Source organism: Myotis nattereri (assembly GCF_964212035.1).
Source record: "Myotis nattereri genome assembly, chromosome: X".
Taxonomy (NCBI): domain Eukaryota; kingdom Metazoa; phylum Chordata; class Mammalia; order Chiroptera; family Vespertilionidae; genus Myotis; species Myotis nattereri.
Window position 1 is genome coordinate 3,570,972 of NC_138078.1, and position 10,863 is coordinate 3,581,834.

At 43.3% G+C, this 10,863-nt stretch overlaps 1 pseudogene across 1 annotated transcript; it reads left to right on the forward strand.

The window, feature by feature from the left end:
* Positions 1-8,067: 8,067 nt before the first annotated feature.
* Positions 8,068-9,634, forward strand: LOC308511095 (procathepsin L-like; annotated as a pseudogene). The gene is made up of 3 exons: positions 8,068-8,504; positions 8,874-9,217; positions 9,417-9,634. The product of its transcript is annotated as a procathepsin L-like (transcript).
* Positions 9,635-10,863: the final 1,229 nt, after the last annotated feature.

Sequence of the window (10,863 nt, forward strand, 5' to 3'; positions counted from 1 at the left end):
ACTTGACCATCACCACCAGAACAGAAACCCTGCAATGGGCACTGCTGTGCACATGATTTTATTCAGTCCTCTACTTACCAAGGAGGTCAAGTTTCTCTCATTTTCCTGAGAGGTGAAGTCATTTGCTGGGGTCATGTAGCCAGCAAGGGGCTGAGGCAAGCCTGGAAGCCAGCTCATTGCAAGCTCACAGTCAATGCTTTTCCCACTCTACCTGGAAGAGCAAGTCATCACCCTGAGTTACAGAGTTGTTGCTTCCCATTGCAAGGGCCTGCTGAGCGAAACCACTGACATGAGATCGAGCAATTGTTGGATAGGTTTTTCTCCACCCTGACGCCAAATCAGATGTATCTTTGACAGGACACTCAAGCCTTAAGGGCATCACCAGACAATATTAGTGTTTGTTACCAAATATCATTCCTATATGTGACTCCCTCTATGACAGAGGTCGGCAAACTCAGTCACCAGAGCCAATTATCAACAGTACAATGATTGAAATTTCTTTGGAGAGCCACATTTTTTAAACTTAAACTCTATAGGTAGGTACATTGTGATTAACTTCATTAGGGTCCTCCTAAGGCTTAGGAAGAGCCACACTCAAGGGGCCAAAGAGCCGCATGTGGCTCGCGAGCCGCAGTTTGCCGACCGCGGCTCTATGAGACAAGCAAATATGCAAAAACCCATGCATTGCTACTCTCGAAAAATGTCACCAGTGAAATCCAGTCAATGTTTTCTTCTCCAGTTTTTGCCAATTAGCTGTTTCTTATTCTGCCAGCTCTTTAAATGGACAGAAAGCAGGCCTTGAGTGTAGGGTTAAGCCTTTGAAAGTGCCTTCAAATACAGGAACAGGCTGCAAACCGGAGCACTGTGCTCTGAAGCTGTAGATGTTTTATTGTTATTGATGCCGAGACAACAGCCAATGCGGCAGCGGGCTTTGCTGATGGGGCCTTGCCAGCTGTGGCCGTGACCTGTAGAACTCCTTGTATTCTCCTTTTACAGCAATTATTCTCTGCAGCCCCCTCCCCACAGTGTGTTCCCTCACCTTGCATTAAAACATGTCCCGGCGAGTCTGGCTTGTCCACAGGACACGGAGCCCCTCAAAAGCAGATATATTGCTCATTATTTTGGATCGCCTAGGGGTCTGGCAACTGTGCCTGGCCCAGGCTGATGCTCCCTTCCCCTCCCCACTCCTATTTTGGTTTATATCCTCTGAAAGTTCTCGTCTGAATTCTTTAAATATCATTGCTTCAAGCATCCACCCCACTTTACAACAGCAATTTACCACTTTGATTCCTCGCCCCACTTTGCTTCTCCTGTTGATTTATGTTCCCTTAAATTTCTGGGGCAAGTCAGAAAGGTGGAGAAGAAACACTGCAGACTTTGGAGTCACTAGCCAGCTATGTGGCAAGGGGCGTATTTAATCGCTATGAGCTTATGAGGCTCTCGTTTCTAAGGAGAGAATTGAGTTGGGGAGAAGGGAGGGAAGGGAAGGGGGAAGGAAGGAAAAGAAGAGAAGGGAAGGAAAGAAAGGGAAAAAGAAAGCAAAAATGTCAGCCTTGTATGGTCATTGTAGGAATTTTAGAAACTGTTTTGTAAGCTCTTGGCATTTGTCATCCATTAGTTAGCAGCCATCTGTTCGTGTATTCCTGAGTCTAACTGTGAATACTGGGAAGCCAAATAGAAGATACATCACATATTGAAATAAGAGAAGATGTGTCTTTGATTTTTTTTTTTGTCACCATGATGGTATTTGTGGGTGAAAATTTTCCTTCTGCTTTAATCTCATTGGAATTTTTATTTATAAAGTGAATCATGTTACATTTAGTTCTTACTGGTATTAGGATCAACCTTGGTAGATGCCTAATATTAGCAAGCAGCACTTTCAGGTCATCAGATGAATCCTCACGTAGAGGGACAACTCCTTAAACCCCTCTCAGCCACCAGGCCACCAGTACTAATATACTGTGATGTAACCATCTGTATCTTAGTTTCTGTGTATAGCTTTTTAATGTGAATTTAGTTGGCCCTTCTCCCTTTTTTCTTCCATCAAGCAAATATTAGTGAGGAATAATTAATAAGCAGACTTAAACATCTTCTAATCAAATAACAGGCCCTCAAACATATTAAAAGAGAATTATATCGAGTTTGGGCAAAATGATCAATTATTGACCAGCATTCAGAGTGCGGTGAGGGAAAAAAACACTGTAGAGTCTGTAGGAAGCTTAGATTTCTAATTGTGCATTGTAGGCGCTGGCATGAAGGTAGCAGAAAAAATCTTATGATAGTATAAGATCAGAATTGAATGTCTAGAGTTATTTAATAAAGGTAATATGATTGGAAACCAGCATTACTAAAAAGCATTCATTACTGAGTTAATCAATATGTGGTTCTGGTGAGATAATACAACAATCGTGAGAACTCAACATACTTCCAGACCAGCGGTTCTCAACCTGTGGGTCGCGACCTCTTTGGGGGTCGAACGACCCTTTCACAGGGGTCGCCTAAGACCATCCTGCAGATCAGATATTTATATGACGATGCATAACAGTAGCAACATGACAGTTAGGAAGTAGCAACGAAAATAATTTTATGGTTGGGTCACAACATGAGGAACGGTATTTAAAGGGCCAGAAGGTTGAGAACCACTGTTCCAGAAGGTTTAGGGTGGGGTGGAGATACCAAAAAGACTGATTAAAGTCGCAATGGTAGCCATGAGGGTGGTGAAGGGCTATTACCATGCAGCGAACACTTAGACCCATCATGTGGGAGCCTAGCAGGCACTTTTCCTACACCCGCACCACTGTGAGGCACATCATTATCCCCATATTTCCCAAAGGAGAAATTGAGCCCTAAAGAAGTCAATAAACCCGACCAGAGTCCAGATTTATTGGCAGAGGCTGAGCCGGGCTTTCAACTCATTTCTGGCTCTAGAAGTCTTTTTGACTAAATTAGGTCACAGAATAGTGACCTAATCATGTTGTCCCTCAAATCACCATAAATGCTGTGGTAGGCACCTATATGATGGTCCCCAAGAGTCCCTATCTTCTCAAATTCGTGATTTGGCATTTTCCTCCCCTTAAGTAACTTGTTCCTAACTAAGAGAATATGGCAGTGTTGAGAGGGGCCGCTCCCTTGATGGGTTAAAAAATATTGTGATCTTCATCTTGCTAGCAGGCTCTCTTCCTAGCTGGCTTTGAGGAGGGACGCTGGAATGTTGGAGAGGCCTGCATGGCGAGGAACTGAGGGTGGCCTCTGGCTGCCAACCAGAAAGGAAATAAAGCCCTCAGTCCAGCAGCCCTCAAGGAACTGAATCTTGCCAAAAACTACACAAGTGAGCTTAGAAGCATATTCTTCCCCGGTCTCTATATGAGATACCACCTCAGTGGACAGCTTGATCTTGGCCTTGTGAGGCCCTCAGCAGAGGACCCAGATAAGCCGTGCCTGGGCTCTTAACCCACGAAAGCCGTGAGATAATAAATGTGTGTTGCTTTAAGCCTCTGAGTTTGGGGCAATTTGTTAGGCAGCCCTAGATCCCAAATACAGTGGGGCCTTGACTTACGAGTTTAATTTGTTCTGAGACCGAGCTCGTTAAGGAGCTCGTGAACTCAAATTACTCTGTCAACTCAATGCAAAAAATCGGCTGAGAGACAGCTGGTATCTCAAAAAACTCGTTAGTCGGGACACTCGTAAGTCAAGGCCCCACTGTACAAGGATCTCACAGAAAGGCCAAGTAAAACCAACTGGCTTGCCACATGTAGCCACAAGGGTGAGACCCACAGAAGACAATGATGCTAGTTTTCAAAGTGACAGATACCTCAACTCCCAGACTATATAGCACCCAGATAACGGGTGAAACCAATGCAGTGAGCACATTGCCCCTGGGCCTAATACATTGGCTTAATCTGTGTCAAAAGCATAAAACGGAAAAGGGTACAACCACTAGTCAGAAAAACAGTGAACTAATACATGCAATGAATTAATAGAAGTGAACAAAGAGCAAGGACATACTGAGTAACAGAAGTTTTAGAAACCGCTTGATTTAACCAGGCTGGAGTTAGAGAGAATTACAACCTAAATTGAGGTTTTAAACTAGGGGATGGTTGAGTCAGTCCCTTGGGAATCATTTGGTATCCGGGCTGCTTAGGCCAGCTCTGTCGGGCTTAGCTCCATCATCAGGGAATAGCCCTCTGGATTAGAACGTTTCCAGCTTTTACGGAGCTTTTATTTTGTAATAAATGGAGGGTCAAGACAAATTCAAAAAATTTCTGGCCCAATTACATTTAGTAATAGGAGAAATTATGTTATTTCCCTTGGCTTTTAAAATTAGTCAAAGCTCACTTGGAATTTGAAAAATTCCCCCTTTTTGTTTGATTTTGTTTCCCTCTTCATTTACAGATTGGCTTTTATGTTCAACATCAGTTCCTTTCTACAAATATTAAAAGTGACAATTTATGTTTGACGATTTCCATACTAATGGGTAACCACAGCTCTAAACTTTATTAACCCAGTGCAGAAATTTATAACTTTCTGTTCTGAGCTCGACACTTATTCATTATACTAAGTTACGTCCATCCGCACCCTTTCTTAGCACTGAGACATTGCCCTTGAGGTTAAGTAGCCCTGAGTTTGAAAGCTGGACCATTCACTTACTAACCAAGTGGCCTTGATCTCCATGACCCTCCGTTTTATAATCTGTAAATGGGGAGAAGTATAAAGTCCTTGAGATGGAGATTTCCATATAAATTAACTGACATAATGTAAGTAAAATATTGTGCTTGGTACATAATAAGTAGCTGTTACTGTACTTTCAAGATTTTCTCTTTGTCTTTGGTTTTCTGCAGTCTGAATATGACCTGGCTAGGTAGAGACTTTTTTTTTTTTAATATATTTTATTGATTTTTTACAGAGAGGAAGGGAGAGAGATAGAGAGTTAGAAACATCGATCAGCTGCCTCCTGCACATCTCCTACTGGGGATATGCCCGCAACCCAGGTACATGCCCTTGACCGGAATCGAACCTGGGACCTTTCAGTCCGCAGGCCGATGCTCTATCCACTGAGCCAAACCGGTTTCGGCTAGGTAGAGACTTTTGATATTTATCCTGCTTTGTGTCTATGAACTTCCTGGATTTATGGTTTGGTTTCTGTAATTAATTTAGGAAAATTCTCAGCCATTGTTACTTTAATTATTTTTTTCTGCTTCTCTCTCTTTTTTTTCTTCTGGTATTCCCACTGTATGCATATTATACCTTTTGTAATCATCTTACAGTCCATTTAAATTGTTATTTAAAGATCTGGGAAGCAATGCATAAGAAATGTCAGGAGAAAGCAATATAAAATATGACAGAGAGTTGAAGTACAGTAAGGACTTAAGTACTGAGTGGATTCAGCCAAGAAGAGGTCAACACTGACATCTTGGGGGGCAGTTTTGACAGAGCATTGAGGGGGGAAGGCAGGCTACAGTGGAACAGACAATTCTCTTTTATCTCTAAGCAACTAAACTTGAGTGGCCACACAAAAAGGAATATATTGGCTCATTATATACAGGTAGTTGCAGTCTGCTGGTTGTTAGGTTGCCATATCTTTAAGACACATGGGTAAGAGGGGTGACATCAAGAAACTAAGTAATTTAAGCCATAGCCCTGAAGCAAAAAGATTGACAAACTCAAACAAAATACTCATTTGACCCTATCCAAAAAAATCATTCATCATCTGTTTTAAACCTCCTCCCCCCCACCCCTGCCCAATTTCAATCATGCCAATCACCTACCAGATTGGAAACTAGATAAACACCAGCACCCTAAAACACTCCTTTCTAAGCATCTCTATGAGGGATCAAATAATGATGGGGATGCATGTCTCCATCAGCAGCGGGGTCATTCCGGTCCTGCTCTGCCTGGCCCAGAGTGGGGGGGACACCTGAGACTGGATTTTATGTTCTTTTCAGAGTGCATAGGCCTCCCAGCCACCAGCCTGGCTTGCCCAAAGAGAAGTTGTGTGGGAAGTGTCCCGAAGTCCCCACTGAACCAGGCTGGAGAATGAACGGCAAGCCAGGGCGCTTAGAACTGAACGTTCCCCCACGATGACCTGGCAAGCCAGTCCCCCTGCACGTCTCCCTTCACTGTATGATTTCAGTGAGAAGGTTGTCCTTCTAACCTGAAGGCCTGGAAACATTTTCAAACCTGGATCGGCCTATTCCTCGAGACTAGTAACGAACCTACTGGGATCACATCCATCTGTAGGGTTCCCCCAGCACTGAAGACAAATTTCATCCTATAATTGAAAAATAGATTTGATTTCTATTCCGTTGTGTCAGAGCTTACACTGAGGTCTCTCAGTGGAGCGGTCTGGGCAACAGGGAGCTGGTCCAGTTTTGGCAAAAGATACTCTATAGACACCTGTGGGGAACACTGCGGAAGTGGAGCTACAGTGATGTTTGAAAAGGGATTCTGCTGCCTCTTGTAGATGCTGGGGTGGGACTGAGGGCCGTGAGGCATGGAGAGCCCAGATGAGCGGCCTCCCATCCTGGACTAGCATTTCCTGAGTCCCACTATGTGTCAGGCACTTGACATGAGTTCACTGAATCCCCTCCATATCCCTGAGACTGGGTATCTAAGGAAAATAAAGACAATTGCCGAAACCGGTTTGGCTCAGTGGATAGAGCGTCGGCCTGCGGACTGAAAGGTCCCAGGTTCGATTCCGGTCAAGGGCATGTACCTGGGTTGCGGGCACATCCCCAGTAGGAGATGTGCAGGAGGCAGCTGATCGATGTTTCTCTCTCATTGATGTTTCTAACTCTCTCTCTCCCTTCCTCTCTGTAAAAAATCAATAAAATATATTTAAAAAATAAATAAATAAATAAATAAATAAATAAATAAATAAATAAAGACAATCCAGGAAGATGGACAGCATAGCTGGCATAGAAATGACTGAATGGTGATTGGAACTTGAACCCAAGTCTGTCTCACTCTTCTTTGCTGTGCTCCACACGAAACCTGGCTCGCTGTCTCTACACAGATGCCTGTTGTCTTATGGGTTGAGTATTTCAAAATGTGATGTTTCTGCCAGAATGCAAGCAAAATAATCCAATATTTCATGCTATTGACTCAGGCAGTGACACTTAGGACATTTTCCTATCGAGTTTCCATTGTGATCTTGTAGCATTCTTTTTCTTATTTTTTCTCAGGGAATGCCTAGAAACCACATGCCTCTTGTCAGGGCTACCTTAGGAAATCCAAGTGACAAGGGGAAGCCCTCACATACCAACAAAGCCTGGGCAAGTACCCCTCTAGTGCAGAAGTGGACAAACCTTCTCTGTAAAGGGCCCGATAGTCGATGTTTTAGGCCCGTGGTCGGCAAACCACGGCTCACGAGCCACATGCGGTTCTTTGGCCCCTTGAGTGTGGCTCTTCCACAAAATCGTACAGTGCGATTGAAACTTTGTGGCCCACGTGCAGAAGTTGGTATTTTGTGGAAGAGCCACGCTCAGGGGGCCAAAGAGCCGCATGTGGCTCGCGAGCCGTGGTTTGCCAACCACTGTTTTAGGCGTTATGAGTCAGGTGGTCTCTGTCCCAACTACTCCATGGTGCTGTGGAAGTCCCAAAGCTGCCACGGACAATCCACAGTGAAGGAGTGTGGCTGTGTGCCAGTCCAACCACTTATGGAGACAAGTTTGAATTTTATATAGTGTTCACTTGTCACAAAATATTACTCTTGTGTTGAATTTGTTGAATTAAAAAATGTAAAAAGCATCCTTAGCGCCTGGGTTGTACAAAAGCAGACGGTGGCATGGATGTGGCTCATGGACCGATGTTTGCCATTCCCCGCTGTTTAGGATCACACTCTTATTTTTTTCATACATGTTCAATAGTTTCCTTTCAGAAAGTTTACAAAAGAGAGGCGATCCATTGGTAAATAATTAGTGAGAACTACTGAGCATAATGACATTTTAAATCACATTAACACCAGTTTTTGGTTACTGGGGTGGCTCATAAAAAACAAAGTTCTGGGAGATACTGGACCAGCGCGTGCTGACTGCGTCTGCTCGGCTGTGCCCCCGAAGGTTTTGAAACATGAATCCTTCACTCTTCTTGATTGCTCTTTACTTAGGAATAGTTTCAGTTGCTCCAAAACTTGATGGAAGTCTAGAGGCATGATGGCACCGGTTTGAAGGCAACACACAGTAAAGCTCAAATGAAGAAGGATGGAGGAGAGCAGTGTGGGAGAAGAATATGAAAATGATTGACCTGCACAACCAGGAATTCAACACTGGGAGACAGAGCTTCACCTTGGCAATGAAGGCTTTTGGTGACATGACCATCAAAACCAGAAGCACAAGAAAAGGAGAGTGTTCTGGGAACCCTACATTGCTGAAATCCCCCCAACTGTGGATTGGAGAGAAGAAGGCTATGTCACTCCCGTGAAGAGCCAGGGTCACTGTGGTTCTTGTTGGACATTTAGTGCAACTGGTACCCTTGAAGGACAGATGTTCTGGAAAATTGGCAGACTTATCTTGTTACAGAAAAACCGGACCAGAACCAAGCAACGCTCTGAGAGTTTGGAGTTACACTTTATTCACCGCAGTGGGCTTAGGGAAATGAATCCAAATTCTAAGCAAAGCTACAAGCAGAACTTCCCTTTTTCTGGAAGAGCCAGCCCTTTGTGTGCTTGCTGGCGGATCTGAAAACTACACAGTTCTCAGTTCTCATGGCACTGGGCGTATCTAGTCTCTGGCCTACAAGGTCAGACAGCTAAGTTTATCTCCCTCATTATTCAAGCAGGCTAGAAAGCAAACTTATTTTTTCAGAATAAGAGGCTGTTTAAAGAACAGCAGAGAATTCCAAACAGTAGTTTTACAGAATAGGGGTTTGCCTTCACAATCTCATTGAGTGAGCAGAACTGTGTGGACTGCTCTCAGGGCAAGGCAATGAGGGCTGCAATGGTGGTCTAATGGTTAATGCCTTCCAGTATGTTACTGGTAAGTCCAGTGGAGGCCTGGACTCAGAGGAGTCCTGTCCATATCATGCAAAGGTTGGACCCTGCAGATACAGGCCCGAGGATTCTGTTGCCAATGACACTGGCTTCATGGACATCCCTGAGCAGGAGAGTGCCCTCATGAAGGCGGTGGCAACCGTGGGACCCATCTCTGGTGCTACAGATGCAAGCCATCTTAGCTTCCAGTTCTATGAAGATGGCATTTATCATGAGTGGCACTGCAGCAGCGTGGATCTAGATCAGTGGTTCTCAACCTTCCTCATGCTGCGACCCTTTAATACAGTTCCTCATGTTGTGGTGACCCCAACCATAAAATTATTTTCGTTGCTACTTCATAACTGTAATGTTGCTACTGTTATGAATCGTCATGTAAATATCTGATATGCAGGATGGATTTTCAGGGGTCGCGACCCACAGGTTGAGAACCACTGATCTAGATCATGGCATTCTGGTGGTTGGCTATGGCTTTGAAGGAGAAGAATCAAGTAACAATAAATATGGAATTGTCGAGAACAGCTGGGGTAAAGCTAGGGGCAAGAATGGCTACATAAAGATGGCCAACGACCGGAACAACCATAGGGAACTGCCACCGTGGCCAGTTGTCCTACTGTGTGCGATGATGCTGATAAAGAAAGACTTGATTGAGAACAGGATTTCCAGAGGAGGAATTTTTATCTTAAAACTGACCACATTGTACTTGATGGGATACAGCACTTGAATCTTGAAGATCCAAACTGTGATTTGAATTCTGTGATGTTTCACATGGGTAAAATGTTACCACTTCTTTTATAAGAATGTATACATTTTTACCTATTAACATAAAACTTAATTTTTATTATTATTTTAAAAAACAAAGTTCTATATTTCTTTAAAAAAAACCCTTTTCATTGAAATTTTTATTGTAATAACTGTAAATTCACATGCAGTTGTAACTAACACAAAGAAACCCCTTGTACCCTTTGCTTAATTTCCCTCTATGGTTACAGTTGCAAAACCATAGCATAATATCACAAGCAGAAAGTAGACATTAATATAATCTACTGAGCTATTTAGATTTCCCCAGTTTTACTTGTACTGGTGTGTGTAGATATGTAGTTAGTTCTATGCAATTTTGTCATATATGCAAATTTGTCTATATACCACCAGGATGAAGATAGTAAGAGTTCCATCACCACTAGGATTCCTTGTGTCATCCTTTCATAACTACATCCACCTCCCTCCTTTCCCCCCACCTCTAACCCTGGCAACCACTAATCTGTTCTTTATTTCTAAAATGTTATTATTTCAAGAATTTTACATCCATGGAATCATACAGCATATAACCTTTGGGAATGGGCTTGCTTGACTCAGAATAATTCCCTGGAGATTCCCCCAGTTTGGTGAATGTATCAATAATTCATTCCTTTTTATTGCATGGTATGGACGTACCACAGCTTGTTTAACCCTCTATGCATTGAAGGACATTTGTGTTCTTTCTAGGTTCAGGCTAACATGAAGGAAGCTTTTATGAATGTTTATGTACAGGTATTTGTGTGACTATTTCATTTCTCTGGGAGAAATGTCCAAGAGTGCAGTTGCTGGGCTACCTGGTAATTTCATATGTATAACTTTTTAAGGTGCCCTTCGGGCATATTTCAAAATAAGCATTTGTAACATGATCGCAAAAACACCTGATACTGAATGATGCCACGGTAAAGGCCCTTTAACATTTTCCTGCCACCACACATTTTCACTTGACAAGACCGGGAGCTCCAGACTAGGGACCTTAACTGACCCCAAAGGGTGACAAGTCGCATCATGGTCAGTGAGGACGAAGCCAACACAAGAAATCACTTCTTCTGTCTCACCAGTTGATGCTCTCATCCTCTCACACA